The sequence below is a fragment of the Protopterus annectens genome, chromosome 1.part0 (assembly GCF_019279795.1).
Source record: "Protopterus annectens isolate FY-2018-M chromosome 1.part0, PAN1.0, whole genome shotgun sequence".
NCBI classification, from domain to species: Eukaryota; Metazoa; Chordata; order Ceratodontiformes; family Protopteridae; genus Protopterus; species Protopterus annectens.
The window spans coordinates 231,534,460-231,557,455 of record NC_056725.1 but is presented as its reverse complement, the minus strand read 5'-3'; positions in this window follow the sequence as shown (position 1 = coordinate 231,557,455).

Genomic DNA, 22,996 nt, shown 5'->3' with positions numbered 1-22,996 from the left:
ATTTATTTGACATTTGTTGACCAGGATTTTCCAACTGAGCAAAGACCTTTTTCAGCAGAGGCCCAGGGAGAAAAGCTCCACAGTATATGCTTAGTAGTCTAGTGTGTTCCCCTGCAAGTACAGCAGTGCACGGCTTAAAGAGACAATGATCCAGAAGTAAAAAAGCCAGCACAAAGGTGTATCATGTGCAAATTTTAATAAAAAGTTAACACATACAGACCGGTTTCGGCATACATAAAAAAGCCTTCCTCAGTGTAACTAAACCAAAGACCCAGCACTCCTTATATACACACACCCATGTATAACAAAGATCATTTAATCCAGGGGGAATCAACTCCCCTAGTTTAATTATCCATCTTTTTTCTTTATTATTAAAAATATTGTGCCAACCAATTTTATTAGTTCTGTCCCCCTTGATAATATCAATAACCGTAAATCTAAATGATGCTGCAGGATGAACAACCACATGTTTATATAATGCATTGGTAAGCCTTTTTAATTTAATGTCACTCATGTGCTGACTGATCCTAAACTTCACAGGCCTGGACATCTGGCCCACATAAAAGGCTGAACATGTACAGGTGGCTAGGTATATGACCCAATCAGACAAACAGTTAGCAAAAAATTTTATGTCATAAACATGACTGGTGTTACGACTACTGAACGTTTTTGTCTGATTGAGTCTAATACAGTGTGCACAATGGCCACAACTATAACAGCCCTGAAGGTCATCCCCAGATAAAGTAGATTTTTGAGAGGGGGCAACCATCCGGGATGGCACCTTATAGTGATTAAAATCAGATGCCAAAGACCTACCCCTCCTGAAACCAAAATGTTATTTGTCCCTAATAAATGTCCTGATTCTCTCATCTGCTTGTAAGATATTCCAATTCTGTTGTACAACTTCACAAAAAACAGTAGTATTCTGACCATATGTGGTAATCATTCTGATAGGAGTTGATTCAGAAGTGGATTTATCTATATATTGTAAGAGCTCCTGTCTATCCATACCACTCACCTCCCTACATGCCATGGTGATTACTCCAGATTTATATCCATGTTCCTTAAATCTCCTAATCATATCCCTCTTGTGATGATTATGTTGACCCTGTCATAAATGAGACTTTGGAATATTCTGGATGACATGTGGCGAATGATGGCTGCTGGCATAGAGGAGGGAGTTGTACTCAGGAAATTTGCAGAACACCTGTGTCTCCAAAGACCCATCAGTGTTTTTAGTTATGAGAACATCCAGAAAGGTAATATGATTTAGATCTTGTCTACAAGTAAACTCAATACCCCATTTGTTCCCATTAAATTATTCCACAAATTATTGTAAATATTCCAAACCCCCCCTCCATATGAGCCAACAGTCATCTGGGTAACATCGCCAGATGTCCATTTCTGGCAAATAAAGATTGTGTAAGGGATCATATATAAGTTGTTCTTCTATAAAGGCCATAAACAAATCGGCATAAATGGGGGCAAAAGATGCACCCATGGCTGTACCCTTGGTTTGCTAGTAACATTTGCCCTAGTAATAAAAAACATTTTTGGTCAGGACATGTTCTGTCATGACCACTAATAAGGTATTAAATCCAGGGGGATATAGTTGGGCAACTCCAAGCCAGTGTTCCACCACCAAAAGGCCTGCCCAATGTGGGATGTTAGTGTATAAAGAGACTACATCCAATGTACAAAGAAGCCAATGGTATTCAACCTGAGCATCTGATGTAATTTGCAAAAACTCAGTAGTATCGCAAATACGAGATCTCACCAAAGGCAACAACGGTTTAAGATATTGTGTCAAAAACACTGCCAAAGGTACCATCAATGATCCAATACCTGAGACAATAGGTTGACCCGGCAGATTGGACAAAGATTTATGAATTTTAGGTAGCAAATATAAGTATTGTTTTTTAGGGTCTGCTACAGTAAGATGTTTTGAGCAGTATTGTTGGATATAATCTCCTCATCGACGGCCATTTGGATGAAATCATCAGTCTGGTGTTTGAAATTACTAGTGGGGTCCAGTGGCATGGACATATAATACATGTGATTATTCAATTGTCTCCAAGCTCCATTGTTATACATGTCAAAGTCCATCACCACAATGGCTCCACCCTTGTCCGCTAGTGTGATAACAATATTGGTGTTAAATTTAAGTTCCATTAATGCATCTTGTTAAATCTTTGAGAGGTTATGTGGTTTCATCTGGGCCTCACCATGATAAATGAGTAGATCTTTGAGGACACTATGTAAAAATAATTGAACCACTGGGTGCATAGGTGGCATAAAATTTGATCTTTGGAAATAAAAAACATTATCAGTGCTATTAGTGTCATTGTTCCTATCAAAAAACAACTTAAGATTCAAAGTTCTACCAAAAGCCAACAGATCAGTCACAAAATCATTTTTAGGCACAAAGAAAGCTTGCACAAAATTCAACCCTTTATTAAGGAGGTCATGTTGCACAGGAGTCAAAATCTGAGAATAGATATTAAGGACATTCTTATTTTCTATTTGTTGCTCAGAATCTGAAGTAAAGTTTCCACATTTGGTATGTTTCTTCTGTTTACACCCCCCCTATGTCTGGGGTTCCTAAAGGGAATTCTGTGCTATTGTTAATACCTTTTGGTGTAGGTAAGGTTGGGCCTGGGGGTGTCTCAGTGTCAGTATAAAAGGAAGACTCCTCCCCAGAGGTACCCATAGAAAAAGAGCTGGATTTCCTTAATATTGATCTGGGACATTTCCTTTTGTTAGGTTTGGGACCCGCATTGGAAAATTTGACACTCTTATATGGACCAAAAGGTCTACCCTTTTCATAGTCCATAAGATCCCTATTAAATTTATGTACCTTACGTTCCTTCAGCTGTTTTTCTAAAGTTGAGAGTTCCTGTGCTAAGTGTTGTAAGTGAGTGGAATAATTTTTATGTCCAACAAATTTCTTCAACTGTTCACACAGCTTTGTAACTTCCAAAATGCCACCATCTATACATCGGTCATAATATGAAGTAAGAGCCTGAACAAACCCCATTGATGCCTGTTGTTGTATCCCTTCCCATATTGTTTGTAATTCCTCATCTATATTATTGACCAAGGGCTGAATTCTCACCCATAATCCTCTGAGACTAATGTTTTTCAACATATAGGCTTTAAATAAACGCAAGTGCCAAACAATGGCTCTTAAGTTTTTCATGCTCCTAGACAGCTGGCCAAACAAGTCCTGACAATCCAACTCCAGTGATGCTGATTCCTGCCCCTCACGAACCAATCATTTGAGCCCCTACTCCAAATATGCCTAAATCATCACGATCAGATGATATACCTCTAAGCAATTGATTAAGGTCCATGGTGAGGACCAAAAATTACTGATCAGTAGACCAGAACAAAACCTGTTTCAACACCAAATGGGAGGCACACACCCCCTTTATTTATTTGAGCCAAAGGAAAATTTATCAACAAGAAAATTCAAATAATACCAATAATAATACTTCCAAATGGCGTACAATAATAGCCCCCACCAGCTCCTGAACTCAATAAGTGATGGTGCTATGTCACACCAGAGATGTATGCCAGAACAGTTAGTATAAAACAACCATCAAAACTCTGAAGAAAATACTTCAGTATGACAATACTGTGTTCTGGAAAAATAAATATTGTTCAGTGGAGTACTATGATAGCCCCCACCCGATGAGATCCAAAGTGGTGCTATGTGGCTCCAAAATAAAAAACAAAATCCTGATAAATAATATGTATAAATGACTACAAGAGATGGGTAGAAGGAGGCCCAAATAGCTTCTATAAACAAGGATAGAGTCAGGAATGGAGAGGTCATATGTTGCCTAGATGCTGGAAAACACTAATAATGTTACCACCCAAAAATCAGATAGGGATTATGGTGATATAATTATTTGGTACAGACCAAGAATACATACATCACAAAGAATATCCATACACATGTGCAGTCCAAATAATGGACATTACAATGTTAGAAAAAGAGTGATCTTATAAAAAGTCCAAATGGCTTAAAGAACCAAAAATATCATAAGAGCTAATAACTATTATTTGAGTCCCCTGAAAAATTATATTGTCTAATGTAACTGACTTGTACTCCTAATAATCCTCACTGTTAATATAGTGTGTGTGTAGCAGTTACTGAGGACTGTAGCTACAAACATGCTACATCATGTCTGCACTATTCATATTCCAGTGGAGCTGCTGAGATACCAGTCCAAACTACTAAAAATGATTATTTGAAAACCTGATCCTCTCAGAGCTGTTGTCTTACAATGATATTCCGCACAGTACCAGTTTAGTAGGTCCTGCAGAGCTAAGCCTGGAAGACAAATTAAGACTTTGTGTGGGAATCCAAACTTGATTGAATAACTATACTATTCAAATTCATTATGAGATGTGAATAAAGGACTCTTTCAAGCATTTTTATCTGAAGTACTATTCTAACCAGTCTGTAAGTATTATTCAAAATGCTTGAGGAGAAGGGAAACAGACAGATGAAGCTATGGTACAAGAAAACATAAAATGAAGAACAACAAGTGTCCTGGTCAGTCACAATATTCTAATTCCATCTAGGAATCTACCAGAACCAGCTGGCTGAGGTATAAGTCCCAAATCAAAAATATGTTGCAAAGATGCACATACGGTCTGAAACACAAAAGTTGTAAATCTAAATGAAGATATTTCCAGTGCTTCTAATAAGAGACAATGGACAAAAGTTAAAATGATTTAATGGTTTGTCTAACCCTTTTTCCTCTACAGGTTTGTGTATGATGATACTAATATGCAGTGGTTGAAAAGCCCACTTACCTGAGTACTACTGTGAGTGTAACCATAGCCAAGAGGCAAAATGTCACTAATTGCTTCTCCTGCATATAAAGGTAGTTTGTCTATTATTGCTGATGACTGCTTAACTGCCTCAGTTGCTTTTATTGGAATAATAACTGCCTGTCACAAATATGTGTAATATTTTGAAATCCATTTGTGCAGTGTGAGCATTGCATTCGAAAGTCAGCATGGCACCAATTTTACAGAAAGTTCTTTCTATCTCTTGTTGGTGAGGGTCGATATGGTGATAAAAGAATAAACAGCTTTAAATGTTCAAATATGTATTTATGGAAATATAATATTCCCCTGGTCCTTAAAGAATGTAAATAGCCATAATGCCTGGAGTCTGATGTGCCATCTGATAAGTTAAGAAACATGATAACTGCTGTTTTTTAATAATGACACTTTGAGACATATTAAAACTGTAGTTTTACTTTAAAAGCTGGTGCCTACTTTATTATCAACGTAAAACAGCATGACTGGGTAACCATTGGTGTGTATCAGATCTCTCTCAACTGTACCTATTTTGGAAATGCATACTTATTTTCAGGCTTGATTTACCCATTTGTATGTGGTGCCTATTCTTGGAGGTATGTTCCTATTTTCAGGCTTGATGTATCCCTTCTCATGATTTTCTCAATCTTGTTAACATCACATATGATTTTCAAGCTGCTTAGTCTGTAGGAAGCTAGGCAATATGACAGACATACCAGTGGCACAAATAATATAAAAAAAGAACACCCACATTTTACATGTCTTTTTTCAAAAGCTATAATAAATGTCTTTACGAGGCATGTTTTTATAGTATTTTTTATTAATATCTTCAGATTTTACACTACATTTGTCATAATATGCTTATATTTTTGTCAGTTTTTAAACTTGTATTTCTGATTAGCATATAAAATAATAGTAATAATACCTCTCAACTGTCTAGATTTTTGCAGAATGTCCAGATTTTTTGGTCTGTTTCTCATAAAATTTGTGGTTTTCTGGTAAATCACTGGGGAGATCTAAAAATTGAAATCACTAAATAATTGCATATGTTTGCGTTTAAGACTTCAAATCCTTCATAAAATGTATGTTAAAACAAATCCTGTTATGTTAGCAACTTTTGAAGTTTATAAGAGCAATATTTAAAATATGTCCCTATTTTTGTGCCTTTGTCTCCCCACTTTGTTGGGCTTTGCCCAGATTTCTTGCACTAAGAGGTCAGAGATATATATTCAATAATCCTACTAGAAGTAGGAAGAGTTATGTGCTGTATGTTATTCAGTTTTCGTGTTCTAATCGGGTGTCCAGATTCTTGTTTCAATGCATCTACTTTCCGAGAACCTTTGCACCTATTTTCAGTGTCTTCAGGTTGAAAGGTACGATGCATCTTGACACCCCATAACTGTTTTTAAATAGAAGACTTTTGAATTACAATAACAACATCCCACTCTAAAAGAAAGAAAACAGCAATGCAATCCATTAAAACAAAATTTCCTGTGATACAATAACTTCCATATACATTATGCACATATTTTCTTACTGATTATATCCTTGGAGAACAGAAATATACCTCTTAATCAGCTGCAATGCCATTTTTTATATTTTGACTGCAGCTCTCCCTTTGTGCTGCTAGAGTATCAACTACTCTATTGTTTCAGGTGTATTAATCATGTGTATAACTCAGTTTTGATTCTATTCTTGAGCATAATATCTTGCTGCTTTTGATCATAGCTATGACTTAAAAGAGCAAAGTAAACAAATAAAGTAAATAAATATATATATTTTTTACAGTAGAATGAGACTGCAAGGAGAAGAATGATTTATTTCATAAGTGTTATCTGTCAGACAGGGTTCTGACTAATTTATTTTTCTCTTTCACATGAAAAAGAATACAAGGGTATTCAATTCACATTTCATGCTTCTCATTTGGTCTTGTACTACACTGAGATATTGAGATAATTTAGTAACTTCTATCACAATTTAGTATGCACTTTTTAAACTTCTGCATACCCTGGAAATGTTAGAAGTGTATTTTGCTGAAATCAGTTTTTAGTTCTGAGAACTCTGTCTTTCATTTATTTTATGAGATTCAACTGCTCCTTTTGGAAATATAATTGCTGCTTATTAGGCAGCGCATAAACGTAAAACAGGACCCTTATTGCAGCTATATAAGATTAACTGATTACACTGTTTCATATGACATACCTTTTTTTTATATTACTGAATGAAACCTAGCTTTATGCTTATGCTTTAGTAGTTTTTTTTTTATATTCTGGAACTAAAGCAATAATTTAATATCTCTCGCCCTGGCAAACCTTGTGGTTCACCCTAGCATCCAATATGGCAAAGTTCCTTTTGGTTTCTGCTACAGTTCTGCTATTAGGTGCCATTCCATTCAGTAGCTATGTCCAAAGGCTCTTACAGAACATACATTTATGGGTATTATTCCTACTCATTACTCAAATGTGTAAAGGTGATCGCTGCAGTTTACAAACAAGTGTAACAAAGGTTCGATTCATAGAGATCATTTACACCAAAGCATGATGGCCACAGATGTACTTATGCCAATGCAAAAATAATGAGATGTAAATGAGAAATAATGTAAATCCACATGCGCTTATAAGTTCTTCTTCCACCCATTTGTGATACATAATCATAAACTGACACATTTCCCTGCTGTCTCCAGATTTATTATTAAGGAGGAATCAGTTCTTTTCTATCCACATTTCAATCCATGACAATGCTTTTCTTTGCCTGTAGCCTAGCTATTTTTCTGAGTAATCAGCTTGTCTTGGCTGAGCTAAAACTGCTTGCACCCAGTGGTATTCCCCAGCCAAGAAACAGGGATATTATAAGGGCCTAAGTGCGCATGTATGACCCCCGACAAGGGTAGTGGGGGATGCGTTGGCTTCCTGTCCCTGTGGATACTAATGTATGTATATTCCTCACCATACTTCCCACAGGGAGTTTCCAAAACCAGAATGGGGCACAATGGGTATTTCACAGGCTTCTGCCCTGGAGATACTTCAGCAGTTCCTGGGTATACTCATGGTACATGTGGATTAGTACATCAATTTCTTAGTGTCACCTCAGGACAGAGCCCAGGCTAGGCATGCCTTTATGGGGTGGCATGTTTCCTCTGATTACATCCATGTCACAACCAAAGCTGTATCTAGTCCAAGGCAGAGAGACAGCACAATAAGAAGGGCTACTATTCCATCAACTTTGAGGTAATTTGTGATGCATGTGGATGCCCAGCATCTTGGCAGTGCACATGATTCCCATATCTGGCACACTAGCTCACTCAGGTATCCTATTGGTAAGTGTAATAAATGTTATTTTTATCATTCAAATTGTTATTCATTGTAAAATTAATTACTTAATTCCTAAAATTTTTTATTTGTTGTCTTTCCACCCTGTTTCTGTACCTTTTTTTTCAGTTAATGTTATATATCCACTAGAGCCATAGCTCATGACACCAGTGAGAAATCCAACTGCGGTTTGCAAAAAGGTAATATCAATACAGCCCTGTCCCAGACACATATTGTCACTAACCAATTGTTTGGAATGTTAAAAGGAAGATTTAGATGCCTGGATGAGTCTGGGTGTTCCCTTCAGCACAACCCAGATATTTCACATAGGATGTTTACTGCATGTTTCTTTCTGTATAACACGATCGTGTTGAAGTAACCAATACTGTCACTGCAACTGCCAGTTCCAGTACTTCTATGACTAATGGAGACCAGGTGGCAAAAGTAGTAAAGGAACTCATGTGGCAGACTAGTGCATAGTATATGTCTGTGTCAGTAAACAGGAGGCATCTAGGTCAGAACTATGGACCATGGCATTCAGTTTAGTGTTTCCTTTGTTATAAAAACACTACATTGATGCATGCTGTGATATGTTTCGGCTCTACAGTTTGTTGCATGGCCTACTGTCGCTGTTCATCTGACATTACTTGTCATCTTTAAATAATTTATTTATTTCAGAATGGTTATTCATATTATTGTTGGTAAAAGTCATGCCTGAGTTCTCACTGACAAATACTCAGTGATGTCATAAGGTATGATGTAAAGAATAACTAAATTATTAACAGATTTTCACAAGAATTTCTACTTAGGTGATGTACTTCAGTATGGACAGTCATTCTCATGAGGCTGTAAACTGAATAAAAAGGGTTATTTCATTATTTAAAATGAGTTCATACTTTGCACTTTAATGAAAATGTTTCACAGGCTTATGTTGGTCTCTTTTCTTAAACTATTGCCTCTCCTCTATGCTATCAGAATGAGTATTTGCTGACTCTCAGGTTCTTTTATCCCCATTTGACAATCTACCTGATTCTGAATGTGGCTTCACAGGTCTTTAAGGTTACACTCTGCTGCTCCATCGAGCAATAGGGAACTGTTAAACAAATATCTGTCATGATCTATTTTCAGGTTCCTATTGTATGCTATTTCCTCGTATCTTTCATCAGTTGTGTTCTCGCTATCTTGATGAGGACCTGGCTGTTCTATGTGTGTGTGTGTGTGTGTGTGTGTGTGTGTGTGTGTGTGTGTGTGTGTGTGTGTGTGTGTGTGTGTGTGTGTGTGTGTGTGTGTGTGTGTGTGTGTGTGTGTGTGTGTGTGTGTGTGTGTGTGTGTGTGTGTGTGTATGTGTCAGCATGAAGAGCAGATGTATAAGAAACCTTAGCTGAAAACATACATAACTTGAACGTCTGGAGGCTACATACCAATATACCTATCCTAGTATCCACAGAAAATAAAGTACTCAGCAAATGTTGCCTGAAGTATAATGTTACAGCCATGCATTTAAATGTTGGAAACTGATTTTTACAGGGAACATCCTCTGTAGTAAATAATAATAATAATAACAATAATAGTAGTATATTTGCATATCAACTTAGCGAAAGGCCAAACCACCTCCACTACTACAACACTATTTTTAATTTGATTTAATTTATTTATTTTTGTAAATGAGGTACATTTGTATTGAAGAGTGAAGTCAAGAAAATACTGGCTGAATAGGTATGTGAATGCTGTACTGGCATTCAGCTTGTAACTGTATGGCAGGTAATATCTACAGTAACTTGTCATACTATTCTGTCTTTGTGAGGGGCTAGTTTTGAACTATCTGTTGATAGAAATTGGTATAACAGTTGTATTTGCATCACGGTATGTTTCATAGCATTTCAGTAGCATTAGTAATGTAAAAGGTATGCTGAAAAATCACCTGCAGAGAAAACATAATTGAAAGCTTCAACTCCCCTCCATTTAGTTCCCTGAAATGCTATGATCTCCTCCATATGATGGTATTTGCTAAGTCATGATATTAAAATATTATCTAAAAAGCTAATGGATGGAAGAAATACTTTTACAGTCAAATGGGTGGTGCAATGGTTCATTGGATAGCATTGTCGACTCACAGCAAGAGGTTTGCTGGTTCAGTTTTTTGCTGGGGTGTCTTCTTTGCAGATCCTGCAGTTTCTCCCTGTGGTTGTGTGGGTTTCGTCTAGATGGTTCAGCTTCCTCTCACATTCCAAAGACATGTAGTAGGTGGATTGGACACTCTAAGTTGGTCATAGGTGTGAGTATGTGTGTGAGTTTGTGGTATGGAAGAAATACTATGGCAAGGCTAATAACCCGGTAATGTGAACCTTAGCTCTAGGTGATTATCACTGTTAAAGTGGCACCCCGACCCCCTGGGTAAAAGTGGGAAAAAGTGTTGTGAATGGATGAGCATCAATGACAATTCAAAAACTGATTACTGTAAAATAATTATTAAATATTCTAGAACTCTGTAATGCTAACAGAACACTAGCAACATTCTGTGACAAACATGAAGTACAATGGTTTGTGCTACAGTTTTATTGAGTGAGTTTAAAGATGAATGTCAAAGCCATATGTCACAAACCAATATCTTTAATCCTTCATTACAAGATATTTCTTGTACCACACTAACCAGCCTCTAACATATTCAATTTATCCACTATTCTGTGTTTTTATGTCACAGTCATATCCCTATTAACCACAGGTGTGTACATTAAATTCATGAGATTCTTCTGAATAGATTTTAGGTAGTGCACATATATTTTATAAATGTAATTCCTCATGAAACTCTTGTTTTGTTTTAAATTATTTGTTAACTGGATAAGATATCTAGTTGCTATGGAACTTTTGCAGGCAAAACCCATGCCACATGGTCAGGAATAAATGCATCACATAAGGACAGTTTAGACTAGCCAACTGACCAACAAACTGTCTGACTCAGAGAATTTCAATGTGGACATAGGAAGAACAAGAAAATACCACAGAGGAGGTAATTGGAGTTTAGAACTGAACCCCAGACTGTGACAATATGAAGCAGGGAGCTTAACTGCTGAGCCAACATATTAGTGATGGTAGGAAGAAAGGGATAAAACCCACGATAGTAGGAGTGGAGAGGGGTCACATTGGTGGTAGTGGTGATAAGGAAAGGGAATAATAACAGCAAAGTAGGAGTCTAGAGAATCTGGGGTTGGTGATAAGTGTAGAACAGTGAAAGGAGAGTGGATCTTAGGATCATTTTCTTGGTCTAGTAAGGGTAATTCAGGTGAGCGGCTAGTATGCTTTGGGGAAACTGCCCAGATGGAGGTGACAGAAGGATACATTTTTTTAGGAGATTAATGATATTTTGCAGCCCAGCCTGGGAATCTTGTTTGAGTTGAAAGAATATAACATCAACTGTCAGGCAACATTATTGGAGGAAAAAAAGTATCTTTGTCTGAAAGATGTTTATAGGGACTTGAAGAAGGGCAATAGAGAATGTAGTTATTCAAGGGAAAAATGTTGGCAAACTAATAGACTATATCTACTGCTGATGTGGATTGAGTTGGCAGGGGGAACTATAGGGGTGGGTATTGGGAAGAGATATCTTTGTGACCATGCTGTTCTTTTTCAGGGGAAGAAAGACCTTCATCAAGCGTAAAGGTGTTGTCCTAACCCATTGTGTTTTGTGAGAGGAAGAAGGTGAGGTTATAGAAAATTATGAAAGGATTGACTGCTAAACATGGGGAGCAAGATGTCAGGAGGAAGGGTGAAACTGGGAGTGAGGTGTTTGCAGAAGAGTATGGAAGTGAGAGAGGCAGAACTTTATCTAAGAGTCTGGAAAGAAGCTAAGAAGATTTTTCGGTGGAATGGGAGAAGATAGCTTACTATGGTCCTGACCAGTGGCAAAATGGTAGCTGACTGTCTAATGATATGGACTGATGAGTTATTAGTATGTAAATAAGAGGTAGAGCTAATCTAGAAGAAGAAGTCATGGTGGGAAAAGGAGAATTGCATAGTGAGGGGAAGATGCAACAGATGGGTGAATGGGATGGTGACCAAAGTAGGGTTTGTGAAAAGAAAGAATTGGATGAGATGTTTATGTGAAACTGTACAAGATAAGTGAGGAAGGAGAGATAGCTGAGTGTGCCAAAGGCTCTGCAAAAGGAAATTCATGTAAAAAAAGGAGTACTAGGTTTATTTAGTAGAAGGCTATCAGGGACTTGAAAATGAATAAGGTCTAACATATTGGATGGGTTTCCAGTATATTTATATAAACAGGTTAAATAAAAACACTTCAATAAATTAGAATACCTATACCTCCAATATATCATAATTTTTAGACTTAAATGAAAATTCCATTGGGCAATTAGCAAACAAACCAACAAGATGATGTAGCCTTCTTGACCTGATTATTACAAATATGGCTGCCACTTGCACTGCTACTCAGATAACTCTTTCCCTAGGGAAGTCTGAGAGTAAACTAGTGACCTTCTCTTCTAACATTTCAAATGTTCCTGCAGTAATCCCCAATGAATTTAAGGTCCACAAATATGCAGTTATCAACATTTACTTAGAACCTCTCTGTGATGAAATATCAACATTCACTTATTACTGCACCTCCCCTGACCTTAATTCATCATTTTAAATCGAGTTGCTGGCTACTGAGACTTGTCTGCATATATCAGCTGGACACAAGCTGATTTAAGTATATTTTTCTGCACTTATTTAAGATTTGAGTGAGCAAATATTGTGTGTCTTGGATTCAGTAAATATTGTGTCTCTGAATCTCTGCAGTTAGCCATCTGAGCTCACTGAAAGTTGTTAGACTGCTTTGAAATTCCTTTGTTAGTAACATTAAAATCTGTGTTGGTTACATTTCTAGTAATCATTTTAAATCGAGTTGCTGGCTACTGAGACTTGTCTGCATATATCAACTGGACATAAGCTGATTTAAGTATATTTTCTGCACTTATTTAAGATTTGAGTGAGTAAATATTGTGTGTCTTGGATTCAGTAAATATTGTGTGTGTCTCTGAATATCTGCAGTTAGCCATCTAAGCTCACTGAAAGATGTTAGACTGCTTTGAAATTCCTTTGTTAGTGTTAGTTAGCTTGAGAGTTTCTGCTAGCATTAAAATCTGTGTTGGTTACATTTCTTGTAATCATTTTAAATCGAGTTGCTGGCTACTGAGACCTGTCTGCATATATCAACTGGACACAAGCTGATTTAAGTATATTTTTCTGCACTTATTTAAGATTTGAGTGAGCAAATATTGTGTGTCTTGGATTCAGTAAATATTGTGTCTCTGAATCTCTGCAGTTAGCCATCTGAGCTCACTGAAAGTTGTTAGACTGCTTTGAAATTTCTTTGTTAGTGTTAGTTAGCTTGGGGGTTTCTGCTAACATTAAAATCTGTGTTGGTTACATTTCTAGTAATCATTTTAAATTGAGTTGCTGGCTACTGAGACTTGTCTGCATATATCAACTGGACATAAGCTGATTTAAGTATATTTTCTGCACTTATTTAAGATTTGAGTGAGTAATTATTGTGTGTCTTGGATTCAGTAAATATTGTGTGTGTCTCTGAATCCCTGCAGTTAGCCATCTGAGCTCACTGAAAGTTGTTAGACTGCTTTGAAATTCCTTTGTTAGTGTTAGTTAGCTTGGGGGTTTCTGCTAACATTAAAATCTGTGTTGGTTACATTTCTAGTAATCATTTTAAATCGAGTTGCTGGCTACTGAGACTTGTCTGCATATATCAACTGGACATAAGCTGATTTAAGTATATTTTCTGCACTTATTTAAGATTTGAGTGAGTAAATATCGTGTGTCTTGGATTCAGTAAATATTGTGTCTCTGTCTCTCTCTGCAGTTAGTTCCCCACCCCCTCCCTGTTTCTTGTTGTGGTGTTAATCTTGGTGGCTTTGGAATTGCCTGCCCCAGCTGTAAATCTCTTTTTGCACACTCCTCCTGGACCCATCTCATTTGCTCACTCAACTGAGTGCAGTGAGATCATATTTTGATTTTGGATACTCCTACCAGTCCCATCTCCTCTGTGGTGTACAGAGAGAGCACTTGGCAAGGGCATTCCCCTATAGTATCTTAATTTGCTCTGTTTCCTCCATCTCAAAAAAAAAAAAACATTTGCATTTCATCTGCCTTACTGTATTTGTGTTTCTTCCTACTTTATTACCTTATTTTGCTTTTGCCTCTTTTTAAAAGTACTCAATTGAATTTATTCTGCTGCCTTTATTACTGCTTGTTAGTAGCCTGATTAAATTGTAACTGTTATTCTAAGGCCCTTGGTTTAAGCACTTGGTCTTCAAACCAGTTGTTTTACATTAAGAAGTTTTGTAGTCTGCACTGTTGTGGCAGGACAGATAGCATACATCCTTCTAAGTTGGGAACTGCTGATTGAAGGCTCAGTGTCTGTTATTCTAAAAGTGTATTAGTTCTGGGTTAAGGACTTGGGCTTCAGGCCAGTTATTTTACATTAAGAAGGTTTGTGGTCTGCACTCTTGTGGGAGGAGAGGCTAGATTCTGCTCTTCTGAGATGGGAATTTCTGGTTAAAGGCTTATTGCGCATGCTTACTTGAACTGTTTCTTTCTGAAATCGGTATGCCTTGTTTGCTGTAGCATAGACTAGATTCAGGCCGGCTGGATCTAGCTTTGTTTGTATAACTTGTGCACTGATCCAGGCCGTGTTTTTTGGAGAAGGTTTCTCTGTACCCTAGTGGCAGGACTGTGCAGTTAGAACTTGTCTGATTGAAGACTGCTGGAACAGGGCTCAGTTTTAAGCTTTTTAACTGGTTAATTGGGTAAAGTATTGTTTTGATTGTATCTGCTCTATTTTCTGGAAAAAAAAAAAAAAAAAAAAATATATATATATATATATATATATATATATATATATATATACTTGTTTCTCGCCTTTCTGAACTAGTATAGTCCAGTTTTCATGTTATTGCTGAATCCAGGGCTATGCTACAAGTTTCTGTGTTGCCATACCTTACTTGATAGAAGGAAGGTTCTCTGTTCGCCTGTGAGAGAGGGGAGCTTTGAGCAGGCTATTTGTCCCTGGAGGAGTGGTTTCAGCCCAGAAGTTAGTAGTTTATTGGCCTTTTTGGGCTACTTTTGATTGTATCTGCTCTATTTTCTGAAAAAAATATATACTTGTTTCCGCTTTCTGAACTAGTATAGTCCAGTTTTCAGGTTATTGCTGAATCCAGGGCTGTGTTACAAGTTTCTGTGTTGCCATTACATTACTTGGATAGAAGGAAGTTTCTCTGTTCACCTGTGAGAGAGGGGAGCTTTGAGCAGCCTATTTGTCCCTGGAAGAGTGGTTTCAGCCCAGACGTTAGTAGTTTATTGGCTATTTTGGGCTAGTTTCTATCTCTTTCACTTTCCTGCTATAAAAACCTCATTTGCACAGTTTTTACGCTTGTATTCCACTCAGCAAGTGCCTTCCAGGTGTTCTGCAGAGTCTACAGCAGCAGAGAGACAAAAGAGTGACTTTGGAGTGATTAAGTATCACTTTTCTGCTTTTCTTGCTGTCTGAACTAATTTCCCCTAAAACACCAGTTTTTTTAGCAAATCTGTGATTTAAAAAGTTTGTTATTGTATACAACTCTGCACAGCTCCTCGTGGTGTCCTGCAGAGTGATACAGGCAACAGGGAGACCCAGAGACACTTTTCCAGATTAAATTATTTTTTTCTCTGTTTTTTTGCTCTGACTGCCTTTTCCCACCTAAAAAGCAAATGTCTAACTGATCTGTGCTTTAAAAAGTTTAAATTTCATTTGCCTTCTGCTTTTTGTAGTTTTTGCACTTGTTTTATATCAATTTAAGTAGTTTTTGTACTATATAACTGTTGTAAGCTACACACTAAAGTGCGCTAGCCTGTTAATAGCATTTACAGTTTTTTTCTGTGTGTTTTTCTGCTGTGTTTTTTTCTGTGTGTTTTTCTGCTGTTTCCTAAAAAAATATATATATATATATATATTCTCTTTTCCCACCTTTGCTGCTGATTAGTCCAGATTTCAGGTTTAGCTGAATTCCACATTGTGGTCCAGTTTCCTGTGTTGCCCATATCCTTACTTTGGATAGGAGGAAGCTTCTCTGTTCACCAGTGAGAGTGGGGAGCTTTGAGCAGCCTATCTGTCCTTGGAGGAGTGGTCTCAGCCCTAAAACTAGTAGATTATTTGCCGTTTTGGGTCAATTCCTATCTCTTTCAGTTTCCCTGCTTTAAAACCCGCATTTGCATGATTTCGCGCCAGTATACAACTCCGCACAGCTCCGCGTGGTGTCTTGCAGAGTGATACAGGCAACAGAGAGACCCAAGAGAGACTTTTCCAGATTTAAGTGTTTTTTTCTCTGTTTTTTTGCTCCGACTGCCTTTTCCCACCTAAAAAGTGAATTTCTAACTGATCTGTGCTTTAAAAAGTTTAAATTGCATTTGCCTTCTGCTTTTTACAGTCTTTGCATTTGTTTTATATAAATTTAAGTTGTTTTTGTATTGTATAACTGTTGTAGGCTACACATTAAAGTGCGCTAGCCTGTTATTAGCATTTACAGTGTTTTCCGTGTGTTTTTCTGCTGTTTCCTGAAAAAAAAATATTCTCTTTTCCTGCCTTTGCTGAACAAAATTAGTCCAGATTTCAGGTTTTGCTGAATTCCAGACTGTGGTATAGTTCCCTGTGTTGCCCATATCCGTACTTGGATAGGAGGAAGCTTCTCTGTTCACCAGTGAGAGTGGGAAGGTTTGAGCAGCCTTTCTGTCCCTGGAGGAGTGGTCTCAGCCCTGAAACTAGTAGCTTATTGGCTGCTCTGGGTCAATTCCTATCTCTTTCAGTTTCCCTGCTTTAGAACCCGCATTTGTGTGGTTTTGCACAATTTGCGCATAGCGCAGCATCAGGCAGCGCTGCTTAAACGGGTTTAAACTATTCCCGGCTCCACAAAGTCTCCTCTTCAATTTTCCCTTAGAAGTGTTCTAAATCTCAAAGTAAACACTCTATTTTCATTTTAAAGCCCTGCAGTTGCTCGTATAAGTAATTTTATAAGTAAGCACTAATAAACTAAAGCACTATACCCTCTTATACTCCCTTTAAGTACTTGGCTCCCTATTGGTCCTTTTTGATCAGTCAAAAAGTAGTTCCTTATACTATTCTGGCATATCCAAAAGTCAGTTTCGGGTTTACTCTCCAGTCCAGCTGGTGAATCTGGGAATCTTGAGGCAATGTTACAACTGCCTTATGTACACAGACCACCTTCTCATCCTCCCAACAAGCTCAAATATATGTGAGAGATGCAACTATATAGCCAAACTGGAGGCTGAGCTCTCTCAACCCAGTACTGGCGCAGTCAGTCAGGAGGAGAAGGTAACCACACACACCACAAATCCAGTCTCACATAGACCTATCGCAACAGAAAACCAAACACATAAACACACAAACATACTCTGAGGCCCTAAATAAAACTCTTCCCAAGCAGCAGAGACCTCCAAAGCAGACATCCAAGCAACCGCTACCCCACAACAATACCCACGTATCACATAGTTCACAAAGTCAGTGTGCCACACAGTCACAGCCCTTAAGGCTAAACAACACACCTAATACACTTGTAATAGGTGACTCTATTGTCAAACACACTGACATCCTACTCACCAGGCTGAACAAGGAGAAGGTCACTGTAAGCTGCCTGTCGGGTGCCAGGATCCACCACATAACACAAGCACTCAGGTCACTCCAAAGCAAGTACAAATATGACTCCGTCATTGTCCATGCTGGTGTGAATGACCTGAGACGTACCTCCCTGGACTACATGAAAAGAGACATAGATGAGCTCTCTGATCATGTATCCCAGGCCGGTATGACCCTGACCTTGAGTAGCATCTTACCCTCTCCAAGAATGATGCCACAGTATAAAGATATTGGTGTCATTCAAAGGGGATCCTGTGTCTGTCAGCCTGGGATGACATGCTCGACAAGCCATGTTGTTTTGCTAGGGACGGCTTGCACCTGGCACCCCTGGGCTTTCAAATACTGGCTAAGGCTCTTGCCACCCCCATAGTGCCTTTTTTAGGCAAGGCTCAAAAGACAAACCCACCTCAATAGACAACACAAAGAAAAAAAAACTAAGGGTAAGGCTGCTCAATGCCAGAAATCTAAACCTTAAGATGCACGCACTTGAGGTTCTCCTTAGTATGGAGAATATCGATATCTGTGCAGTAACAGAAACCTGGTTCAAGGCTCCCAAGAGCACCCCAGCACTACTAGGTTATACCTCATACCATGCTTTTTGGCCCCAAAACTTGGACCGAACCACAAAAGGAGGGGGGGGTATCCATATTCATCAAAGATACCCACACCTCCAGGTTAGTGGCACTGTAGGAAGCATCGAAGACCATCCATGTGCAACTAACAGTGGGCAAAACTGCCTTTCAGTTTGTAGCCTGCTACAGACCACCTTCCCAAACTCAGGAACCCCACTCGGCTTTCCTGAGAACACTGGAGAATATGAAGGTCTCTCCAAATACCATTATATTGGGTGACTTCAACTACCCAAACATAGACTGGGAACACTACTTAAGCCCCAACACCGTCACCCAAGGGTTCCTAGAATTTATAAACTCAAATGCTATGGAACAACTGGTCACCACTCCCACAAGAGGGGAAAACATATTGGACCTGATCATCACCAACATGAGGACTCTATGTTCCATACCAGAGGTATACCCCTGATTGGTAAAATCTGACCATAAATTAATCTCAGTGGACATCCATATCCCGTCCCCACCCACAGCCAAGGAAACCACGGGGAAGAACTTCTCAAAAGGAAACTTCACACTTCTCAAAACCAAGGTGGAATCCTTCAAAGCCCCCGGGCCAGTGGAAAATACGGCCCAAACAGCAGAATCCTTTACAAACGCATTCTATGGACACCTACAGGAATGCATGGATCATGCTATCCCAGATAAAACCAAGACTCACTCCTCCAAAGGCAGGAGACCTGTCTGGTGGACCCAGCCATAAATAAGCTATACAACAGGAGTAGGAAGCTACTACATGATAGAGCAAAATCTCAAAAAGGGAAGGCATCTCTGATCAGTACTAGCAAGAAACTATGATCCCTCATAAAATCATCTAAGGCCATCTTCGAAAGAAAAATTGCACAAGACGCTAAAGATAATCACAAGGCCTTCTTTAGTTATGTCAGGAACCTGAGTGGCAACACCCAGATATGCTCTGAGTTAGTTCAAAATGACAAAAAATACACTGAACCCACAGACATTGCCAACATCCTGGCAGACAGGTTCAGTGCAAACTTCTCCCCCCAAAAGAGCAAATGTCTATCCCAACAGAGTGTAGCCTCCCTGACATCACAGATGCACAGGTGAGAGCTGCCCTCTCCAAAGCAAAAAACACAGCATCAATGGGACTGGACGGTGTCCCGGGCTGCGTCTTACACAAACTCCAAGAAGAACTGAATCCCCACATAAAGTCACTGTACAATCTCAGCCTTACTACAGGATATGTACCCAAGGAATGGAGTACAGCAACAGTGGTCCCACTCTACAAAGGTGGTGCCACAACGGACCCCAGAAATTATTGCCCTATAAGCCTGACTAGCCTGGTCTGCAAAGCTATGGAGTGTATCATCATGAAACTCATAAACAAAGACATTGGGAACCTCCAAACACTGGATCCTACCCAATTCGGCTTTGTTAAGGGCAGATCTTGCCTCTTGAACCTGGTCAATGTCTTTGAAACAGTCACCAAGGCCATAGATGAAGGGAAGGTAGTCCACACAGCCTACCTGGACCTTGCAAAAGCCTTCGACACAATACTCCACTCGGGCATCATAAATAAGCTCACCAGCTTAAATATCAGCCCCTATGTCACAAGATGGGTTGCAAACTGGCTCAGGGATAGAACCCACATGGTCAGAATTGCAGGTGCCATGTCAGACTCTAAACCAGTTACAAGTGGTATCCCACAAGGCTCAGACCTGGGACCTCTCTTGTTCGGTATATATTTCTCTGAGGTACAGGCTAACACAAGAGGACTATGGCTGACCAAGTTCGCAGATGACTGAAAACTGGGTGCCATAATCGACTCACCGACTGACACAAGCATCCTCCAAAAGGGTCTCACAGAGACGGATAACTGGTGCCAGAGCCATGGCCTAAAGCTAAATGCCAAAAAGTGCATAGTCATTCCCTTTGGGAAAAACAAAGTGCCCACAAATTACCACATAGGTGGTAATCCATTAAGTATGGAAGAAATAATTAGGGATTTGGGGACCCAAGTAGATAGCAATCTCTCCTTCGATATCACATTGCCAAAGTGGTTAGAAAGACCTTCTATATAGCCCACCTTACCACGAAAGGGTTCACATCTAGATCAAGAGAGGTCATTGTGCCCCTCTACTCATCACTTATCAGGCCCATAATTGAATACAATGCCCCATTTGGGTTGTACCTTACCCAACACCTGCAGCAACTGGAAAGACCCCAAAAGTACCTCACCAAGAGGATCAAGGGACTCAAACAGATGCCCTACGCAGTTAGGCTAAAGAAATTCCAGCTCTACTCAGTTGCTTACCACCTACTCAGAGGCGATCTGTGCCTGACATATAAAGCCATGTCCAACCCAGAATTAATGAACATGCTCCACCTCAGGAAATCCAAATCCCTTAGAGCTACACACTCCAGGGACTTAAATCTCAGCGCAGAAATAAATAGGACATGCTGGAGGGACAGATTCATATCCCAGAGGCTCCCCTCACTCTGGAACAAAATCACAATCCATGTTAGGCAGAGTCCCTCAATGACCCTCTTCAAGAGAAATCTTGACGAGTGGATGGGAGATCGTAGGTTTACCCCTGGGATCTCTTCTGTGTCCCTACTAGACAGAGGCACAGTAAACTAACCTCAAAAGGGCTATTTTCTGTGACCTACTATACAGAGGCACAATCAACTAATCTAAAAGGGTGCCGAAAGCCAAACACTCTCTGGCTAGGCTTATAAATGCCCTAGGGCAGATAGCCTGGTATCAACCTATGAACCTATGAACCTATGACTGTAGCATCCTTTCTGTATTCCTTCATTCTGTACCTACACAGCAACTCACAAAATAACAAATTTTGCTCTCATGGCTACAGCTCATGGGAGTGCTCCTGACCTTAAATACAGCTGTTTCCCTCCAAGGAGCAGTTCAAGATGCCTAGTCAAGATCTGTAACTTTTTTTTTTTTGATTGCACATCTTCAACTGCATTTAACAAAAAAGGCAGTTACCACTGGAAAAGTAAAATCTAAATTTGTGCTGCTGTTTCAAAGTAGTATCTGAATGATTCCCCAGAGCTGGTCTGGTACTCACTGAAATCAATGGTTTGTAGAACAGAAAACTCCAAGTCCTCTCACAGTCAAATAGACTTGTAAAGCAATCACAACAAACAGTTTTATATTTTTCAACCTTATTTTATGAAAAGGAGCTTCCTACTGGTCAGATGCTTTGCTCTGCTTCACATTGCTGTGCATTTTACTCTGAACTGCATTGATATCTGTTTTGCTGTCCCACTAGAAGAACCTCCAGACTTCTGTGCAACACATTAAGAAACAGACAATTCCTCATGATTAGTTCATTGCTCAGGAAAAATGTTTTGAAAAACCAACTTTCAAGCACAATTCCCAAATTATTTGCTCAAGAATTCTGGACAAAGGTAAACAATGGATGGATATTTTTAAATGTAGTATTAATTCATTGAAAAAGTAAATAACATAGATTTTGGATCGACATTCATTTTACTAGCAAAGAGGTACTCAGCTCTAATTTTTAGGACTATTGACCGGCTGTAATCCTCACTGATGTACCAGAAAATCACACCTTTTGTTTAGCATGGCAAATATATAAGGCAAGATCAGGGACTTTTGAGGGCCAACCATATAAGGCTGATGGTAATTTATGTTTGGTAAAAAAAATTAAACTGTGATCACAGCTAATCATGTGTGTTTATGCTTGTTTGTATATGTGTGTGTGTGTGTGTGTGTGTGTGTGTGTGTGTGTGTGTGTGTGTCTGTGTGTGTGTGTGTGTGTGTATGTGCATGTGTGTGTATGTATGAATAAATATATATATATATATATATATATATATATATATATATATATATATATATATACATATATGTGTGTGTGTGTGTGTGTGTGTGTGTGTGTGTGTGTGTGTATGTATATATGTATGGTAGATCACTGATCCACATAAACCTTCTTCAAATTCAGCCCAGGGGCATTATCTGATTACATGACTTGTTTAGAGTTACAAAGTAGGTAAACGGGCTAAGAGAATCAAGCCCCGAACCACATGAAATTGCTTATTAACAAATATTTAGGTATATCTGCATCATTAGCATCACCTTCATCATCATCGACCCTCTGTTTCCCATTTGTACAGGTGTTACATTACCACTAGTCAATGTAACCAAATCACCTAGAACATGGCACATTTTACAGGAAAAGATGCCACGTGAAAATGTGTGATTTTTGTTTTCCAGTTATGAATGTGACATTAATATTTCTGTCAACAGCTTGATGCAGGAGGAGTTTATACGGTACTTCATGATACCGTATGAAATATTAACAATGCTGGAAATGTCACAGCTACTTGATGACTACCTACCACCACCCTGCAGATATTTATGCTTATTTAATAATAGATATGATATGAATGCTTAGTTCTTTATTTATGTAAATAGAACTTCAAAAGACAGCTCTACACACAAGTCAGGATTGCCTGTGGACAAAAATGCAGTGGTAAGTAAGTGAAAAAGAGCTATGCTAAATTATGAATATGTACCA